An 8,846-nucleotide genomic window follows, 5' to 3' on the forward strand; every position below is an offset into this window, starting at 1 on the left:
GCTCATATTTCTAATGTCACATACCCCTTAGCCTCGCCCTGGGAGGAAGTCACCACAATTCCCTGGAACCTCAGCTGACACCTCAGAGATTCCCCAGTGCCCAGAAAACAAAGAGCAAATCCCCTGTTGGAAACTTTCCTGGCCCTGCAAATGTCGCCCCCAAAACCTCTCCATCCTCATGCTGGCCCCAGTGGTCCCCATCACATGTTCATCTAAGCTCAGAGTCATTAGCAGGGCCCCGCACCCAGCATCCAACCTTGTCTCTCTTGGGTCTCCAGCCTTGACTTCTGCTGCTCCCTCCACCTGGCATGCCTTTCCTCTACCTTCTGGAAAATATCTACACATCTGCAAGGCTCTGTTCAATGTCACCATCTCAAGGAAGCCTTCCTTCACCTTCCTTCACCAAACACTGTGCCATATTCATCTCTGGGCCCCCACAATCCCGTGTGTGTGTGTGTGTGTGTGTGTGTGTGTGTGTGTGTGTGTGTTTATGTTCTCTGAACTCCAACCACACCAAACACCCTCATCACCAGGACACCCAGTGCTATTTCTTGGTTGCATGTCTTCATACATGAGTACTTGCTATGTGTCAGCCTTGTAATCCCCACCCTCACGAAATTAACAGGTCGGTACAGAGGTCAGCAAACATTTTCTATAAACATCAGATGATAAATATATAAGCTTTACAGGCCAAAGGGTCTATATCACAGCTATTCAACTCTACCATTGCAGCACGGAAGCAGCCACAGAAAATACATAAACAGGGGCGCCTGGGTGGCTCAGTGGGTTAAGCCACTGCCTTCGGCTCAGGTCATGATCCCAGGTCCTGGGTTCGAGCCCCACATCGGGCTTTCTGCTCAGCAGGGAGCCTGCTTCCTCCTCTCTCTCTGCCTGCCTCTCTGCCTACTTGTGATTTCTCTCTGTCAAATAAATAAATAAAATCTTAAAAAAAAAAAAAGAAAAGAAAATACATAAACAAATGGGTGTGGATGTGCCCCAATAAAACTTTATTTACAAAAATAGACAGCGGGCCGCATTTGGCCCATGGGCCATAGTTTGCCAGCTCTGGGTCTAGTGTTAGAAAGAGATATCACAGAAATATGTATCATACCAATACCTAATAACTACAAATAACAAACTTTCTTAAATGCTGTGAAGGCAAAGATTCTACTCAAACTCCCCCTCCCCCATGAGGCCTTGTATCAGTGGCCCTTCCTCTCAGTTCCCACAGCCATGGGTTCAGTGACGTATCTGTGGCCATTCAAGGCAAGGACCTCCTTTTTCAACCCAAAGGTCTTGGAGCCCCCACTGATGCTGTTTGAGTTCGCTGGCTGGCTGGTAGCAGGTGGGGCTGGGCTCCCAGAACTGGGCGCCTCCCAGGCAGAGGGGAACCTCTGCTTGCTCCTCGCCCATAGACAATCCCGTTGCCAATCCTATCAGTTGCCCACCTCTGATTAATAACCCCGGCTGGGTGGGACTGGGAATCTTATTTAATGGAGATAAAAATGTCTCATGTGTTTGAGTGTAAGTGTTACATTTATCAGCCAAACAGGATGTATATGTAAGCACACACATGGACACATACAAATTCCGGATTCACACGTGTGCCAAGAGCACTCACATCTGAACTGGGCACACACACAGGTCTATCTAGACACACAGACCAGGAATTCTTGCCTCACCGTCGTGCGCACACACACACATATATGTGCGCATGCACAACACGCTATACATGTGTGCACACACTATACACACACTTGTGCACGTGCACCCACTATGTATGTGTGCCCATGTGCATACACTACAGCACACATGCGGGCGCACACACACACACACAACACACACTCTGTGCTCACATAAACTGTGAAATCCAGCCCCACCGTGTGTCTTGCAGGAGGAACTGGCCATGAAAATCACAGCTTTGGCATCTACAGGCTGCCAGCTCTGCTTGGGTTTCCGCTGCCGATCTCAGCTCCAAGGAGGGCCACAGGAAGCTCCACGTTTCCCTGGCTGCCAAATTCCAGCCACCCCTGACCCCCGCCCCCAGCAGGAAACTCGCTCGGCTTCCTGTGAGCCCCCCGCCCCACGCAGCGCTCTGTACCCACCACTGCCAGCAGGCGTGTGGCACAAGCAGATAAAGTGTAGCTCAGTGTCCATGCGGCCACAGTCAAGGCAGCTCCCTTGGCCTCCCCTGGGTATCAGGGCCTGGAGTGCCATGGCCACAGGGGCCTCCAGGGAAGGACCTTGGGCTGAGCCCAAGGTCGCAATGTCCCCGTTATCTGAAGGACGTGAACAACTTTCCTGCCCTGCTTTCCCAACACATCCAGCAGCCTTGAGGAACTCATCACCCACCCGCCTCCCCCCGCCACGCCCTCCAACCCCCACCACCATGCCGCGGCTCCCATGGCTCCTACGAAGCAGCCCCCTCCAGCCTCTGCCACCTTCCAGGCAGGGACCTGGTGGAAAAGAGGGCAGGGATTAAGAAGTTGATGAACCAATTCCCAGGCTCTTCATTGAACGGGTCAGCAGGATTCAGACCCTCTGTGGTGTCTTCACACTAAACCATTCATTCATTCATCCAACCATTCATTCATTCATTCATTCATTCAAAACACATATGTTGAAGCTGTGCCTGGTTCCAGGGATTCAAGAGCAAAGAGGCAGGAGTCCGTGGTCTCACCACAGGGCTCAAAACCTAGGTACCAAGGGAGCCCACTCACATGATCTGCAGCTGTCCAGAAGTCTTCACAAACAGAGTGACATTGGACTGGAGTCTAAAAGTCCAAGAGAACGAGTGTGGGAGAGCAAGCCAGACAAAGCCAACAACAAGTGCAGAGGGCCCAGTGCGCACTGGGTGCTCCAGAAACATCTGTTGGCTGAGTGAAGGAATGAATGAATGAATGGCCACTGGAGGTATTTACAAGTAGGGAAAGGATATTGACTCCTTCCACTGTGGCTAGGCCCCCCGGGACTCTCACAGGAGGTCCTCTGCCCAGGACAAATGTGCCATCTCCCATGGGTTCACTCCCCTGTGGGATTCCCTGGGTCCGGGGCCCACCACACACTCCATATGGACACATAGCCATCATGTGGCTGAAGATGCACCTGTACCCATGGGCACCGGGAACGTGTGAGACAGCCACAGGTGCACGACTGCGTGCAGTCCATGGCCACACGTGTAAGAATGATAATCCTAGGAAACACATTCATCACACATTCCCACGGGCCTGGCAGCTAGGCACTGGTCTAGGTGCTCTGTAGTTACTAACTCAGTGACTCCAGCCCCCTCAGCTAAGAACAGCAGTGGACCCCCATGTTTAACAGATAAAGAAAGTAAGGCATGGAGATGTGAGTTATTTGCCCAAAGTTATACAGTTAGTAAGTGGCAGGGCTGGGATTCTAACCACGCTATCTGATCCCACAGTCCATGCTATTATCATCAAAGCAAAGTGGTCTGACACCCTCCCCCAACTCCAGCCTCCCTCCACCACTGTCCTTCCACACTCTGCCCATTCATGTTATACTCCAGCCAAGTGAACCCCTTAGGGTCTCCTAAACACACAATTCTCTGCCACAGTCATCTTTTTGCCATGTTCCCTCCCATGAATCTCAGTGCTATGTATCTGCCTATGAGATCTATTTTTGCTATTTGTTTACTAAACATTTGTTAAGCCCTGATCATGGTCATACCTTCGTGCTAAACACATGCCTTCTTTGATTCAGTGCTCACTGCAACCTTATAAAAGTTCTGTTATTAGCCTCATTTTACAGATGGCCAAAGTGAGGCACACAGTGGTCAGGTCATTTGCCCAAGGTCACAGACTGGCAGAGCTTGAAATTGATCCAACCTATCTTGACTCATGAGCCTCTGTCGTTAATCTCATCTGGAACTGAGTCCTGCTCGGTTTTGCCCGCTGCATCTGAGAAGTAAGTCTTGGGGGAAGGAGGAAACAATGGCAAGAAAGAGGAGGAAGAGGAAGAAGAACAGTGTGAAAGCAAAATGCAAGGCTCTTGGTCCTTACAAATCCCAAGTGTGGGTGTGGTGGGTGGGTGGAGCAGCCTTGCAAACTTTTTACCCATATTTTATTGTGAATTGTTTGGAAATATTTAGAAATATGGAAAAGTTGGAAGAATTGCACCATGAACACTCATAAACCAGCCACCTAAATTTGGTGATCAACATTTCACTATACTTGCATTTTTGCGTTATCTATCCATGTTGCCGGCCATCGACCCCCTTAAAAGGGGAGACCCTTTGCAGACAAGGCTGAGCTCCCCTGGGAAAATCACTGCAGTGATTTGGGGTTGTTGGTGGGTCCAAAGGGACCCACATGTCCACACACAGGTCTGCATATATGCAGGAGTGTGTCCACACACACACACACACACACACACAAAAGAAAAAGGACACAAAGCATAAGGAAAGCTCTGGGATCTGGAAGGGGTTGTATCTCCATTGGTGAGTTAGCCTGTTCCTTCCTATCCACCATCCCCACTGGGGACAGCCAGGTCTTTGTGTGGCCCCGTCCAGGCCACCAGGAGCCATCAGGGCTGAGTCTGGGGGTAGGGTGTTTCCCTAATTGGCTCATTCACCCAGCAGAGGAAACAGCCGCTGGCTTCAGCCTCCAGATGACAGGAAACGCCATGGAGGGCTACTTGGGCAGTAATTACTACTTTGAGAAAGGAGGGAAAAAGCTGAGGGGGAAACGTTCCAACTCAAATAATCTGCTCATTGGGGGGATGGGAGGACATTTCAAGGAAAAGACATTTTGAAAAGCCTTCAATCAATCTGACAAGCAATTATCTGCTTAGCTGATGGTACAAATCCCCCAGTGAAGGCTGGTGCCCCTCCCAGGAAAACAAGAGCCCCCGATGGACACGCAGCCTCCCCAACCCCCATCCCACCCCCCAGCAGCCAGATGGGTGAGTGGAGATAGATCCTGCCTTGGAAACCTCAGGCTCTCAGGACAGTGAGTGGCTCTAGGGGAGTGGCTGCCTGTTTCCCCGTACCTTTCACACCCACGTGTAAACACACACTCACGCCCACTCTACCCAGCATGGCTACATACCCTGCCCCATGTGTTGTGGAATAAGCCTGTTTCCAACAATCTCTACTCCCCCAGGCAACCAGAAACATTCTTGCATTTTCTCACATTTCATTCATTCACTCAACAAACATTTTTCTCAACAAGAAAATTCCCTAGGACATCAGAGGAGAGGATTAGAGACACCCATGGCCTTCAGAATACAGTTGGGAGAAGGAGTCATTGTCACTGTTAGGGGAAGCAGCATAGAGAACCAGGGAGAAGCCAGGCAAAGCTGAGTCCAGACCCAAGGAGGAAGGGCAGACCTACCAGCCCCCTCCAGTCTTGAGCCCCAGGAAGTCAGGCTGCAGGATGCATCCCTAGCCCCAGCCCCCCTCTTCTGACCGCCCCCCTCCCAGGGCCTGCCTCTCCTTCTTGCTCAGAGAATCCTGGCTCTTACCTCTGGTACAAGCCAGACAGGACAGAGAGCAGGTTGGTTTGGCCACTGTCCTCCCAGGGTAGGGTCTTACTCTGCAGTCCTGAGCAGACCCCAAGAATGAACCCTTAGCAGCAGAGAGTGGGGGCCTGACAGGCTAACCTTCCTTCCCTGTGGCCCTTCATGCCTCCCCACTCCGCATCCCCCGCCCCCTTCTGTCTCTCTCTCTCTCTGTCTCCCTGTCTCTCCGACAGCATGTACGTGTATGTGGGCTCCCCGTCAACCTCCCCAGCCACCTGTGAGGTTCAGAGACCGTGACTCTGACAGGTGATGTGACCTACCCAGAGCTGTACTCTTATTAGTCCAAGGGTCAGAATCTGAGCCCAAGTCTTGCTGACTCCAACATCCATGCTGTTAGCTACTTTGAAATACCAATAGCTGGAATGAGATTCGCAGTTAACCCAAAGCAGACGCTCCATAGATTTTAACCATTCTCGTATCTATTATTTTCCACCTCAGAACCCAAAGAAGGTCACATGGGTGAAGCTTGGGACCCCGACAGGTTATATATGCAAACGGGGGGCCTTGTGTTTTATACTTGGACCTCAGATACAGATCGGGAACTAGGCGGCATGTCCAGCCAGTGGGCCCCAAGCAGGGTTTGGAACAGAACAACTCATTCCAGCTCCGACCTTGGTGGGCCACAGTCTGCTGGCCTGGCACTCAGGCCCTGCCAGTGCTGGGTAGAGAGACAGCGGCGGCCCCGTGTGACAGTGCAGGCCCAGGATGGGCGCTCCTTCTTCCCTCCAGTGTCTGCTGCCTGGAAAGGGAGGGAGCCCACCCCACCCAGATGGCACCCATCACACTCACGCTAGCTTCTCCCCACGCTCTGGGACACACGCAGGACACATTATCTCCCAAGGCCATCTCAAGGAGAGGAGCGTGTGTGTAGACGGAGCAAAATGATCCTGCTTGCCTGGCCCAGGAGGGAGGTGGCCATTTGCTCTCCCAGGACATTTCATTTTGCCTTCGGCATCTGGCAAGACATGTCCGATGTACTGGTAGGCACACGGCTCACCATGTCCCCATGAGGACACACCCTCGTGTTTTACGACCAGAACCACTCAGGTATGGGACCAGTCCCAAGTTAAACCCAACTCCCTTCTCCTGACTGCACTGCCCTAAAGCAGAAACTCCCCACTTGCAACAGAACTGGGGAAGACTTGCAACCGTCCATCCTTCCTGTCTGTCCATCCAGTTCCTCAGTACTATGGACGTCTACCTGTGCCCAGCCCTGTGCTAGATGCTGGAGGTCCAGGGACAAATAAGACACTGCTCTTTCCCTTTGGAATTTGAGGTCCAGACATGGAGACAAGGAAGATGATGCCATTTGGAGGTGTAGCCTAGCAGAGTGGAAGCTTCGGGAACACGCAGAACTGGATTCAGATTCAGGCTCTGTCCTGTCGTAGCAGTGTTACCTTAGCAAGTTACTGACCTCAGCAAGCCCCAGCCTCCTCCCAGGTAAGTGGGGACAATGGGCGTACCTACCGCCTCTTGTTGCCAGAACCATGACACAGGAAACTACCTGTAAAATGCTGAGCACTGTCTTGGCACACGGAGATACTTGGTAAGTCAGCTGGTCTTATTTGTTACTGGCTTCTGTGAAATGCACATAACGACACTCAGCCCGGCTGCATTTACAATGTTCCTACCAGACGTCAGAATATGTGGGGAGAGTGTCTTGTAAATGACAGAGTGTTTATCGATCACTCTTGCAGTGAAGGTCCCAGAAGCCCTGGCAGGACCTGGGGATGGAGGAAGGAGACCTGGATGTGGCCACAGTTTCTGGCAGCCCCTGGGGAGGAGGGCCAACCTATGACCAGGCAATCAGAGGTCTGGTATGACAAGAACAGCAATAAAAGTTTCCAAAAAGGAGGACAAAAGAGGGGGTCATTAGATAGCTGGGGAGGTCAAGCAGGCTTCCTGGGGGAAGGGAGCTAGCATTGGCACTGCAAGGATGAACGGGCATGAGTCTGACCGAGGTGAGCATGTGTGGGACGACACAAGACAGGGGAACCCAGACACGTTTTGCTCCTTATGCATTGATCGCACAGGAGCTCTGAGGACAGCAATCTGAGAAGCCTTCGTTCGAACCAAGAGGAGGAAAGGCTGTTCAAGGGCAACCTGTGAGCCTGAGCAGAGAGACAGAGCACACTGCTGGACAGGGAGGACACCAGCAGGACACCAGCTGGGGGGCCAGACCCAGCTGGAAAGCAAAGAGGGCAGGATGTGTTGCCCAGGTTCCTTGATGTCCCTCGGTCCACAGTGAACCTGGGTCTGTCCCAGCATGGGTGCTCAGTTCTGGGCGGGGTTATGGGACTCAGTCTGGGATGGCCAATCCAAGCACCACAGGACCCTGCCTCAGATCCTCCCCACTGGTGTCTGCTCACCACCCCGTGCAAACTCCTCTCCCTGCGAAGTTCTGCCACATCAGTCCTTTTCTGCTCTCTGTAGAAACCAGACTCCACCCACCCACTCCAAAGCCCAGCACCCCCCAGCCCCACAAGCATCCTGTCACCTCCCCAAGTCCCCAAACCACTTATGCTATCACTAGGACCTAATGTAAGTCACAGGGGAAACCCTTGGCTGACATCCTCCCCAGGAAGCCACATTAGCAACTTCATTAATCAGGGTCAGGTTTGTGCTTCTGTTATCTGCTGTAACCATTTGTTTACTTCAACTTTGGCCACAGCCCCAGTTTATTACAACTCTTACTGTCGGACAGGGAAGAGAATACACTTGCCTTTCACCGGTCCCCCTAGGAATGGCATTCTTGCATGTTGTAGCAAGAGACTCATCTTTTTCAATCCAGCAAAAATGTCAGATAATGTTTAAAAGAGAATGCAAATCCATTAATACATCTGATATATATATATATGTACATCTTTTATCCAGAAAGAAACGTGAATGAGATAAAATAAAAAGGAGTAACAGTGTATCCCATAGCAAACAAAATTATAAACACCAACACCTAATGCTGGTGAGGTTGCCCCGAAATTGCTAACCGGGCAAACTTCGCTGGAGGCAAAGTAAATTAGAACAGGCTTTATGGAAAGTAAATTGGAAAATATGTATCACAAACCACAAAAATGTTCCTACCCTGAGACCCACTGATTCCTCTTCTGGGAATTTATCCTAAGGAAATGAGACCCATAAAGAGAAACACTCCGTGGGAAAAAAAAAAAAAAAAAATGTGTTCATGAAAGAGTTATTTAGAATAGGGGGAAATGGAAAGTAAAATTCAGGGGCGCCTGGGTGGCTCAGTGGGTTAAAGCCTCTGCCTTCAGCTCAGGTCATGATCCCAGGGTCCTGGGATCGAGCCCCAC

The sequence above is a fragment of the Lutra lutra genome, chromosome 9 (assembly GCF_902655055.1).
Source record: "Lutra lutra chromosome 9, mLutLut1.2, whole genome shotgun sequence".
Classification (NCBI taxonomy): Eukaryota; Metazoa; Chordata; class Mammalia; order Carnivora; family Mustelidae; genus Lutra; species Lutra lutra.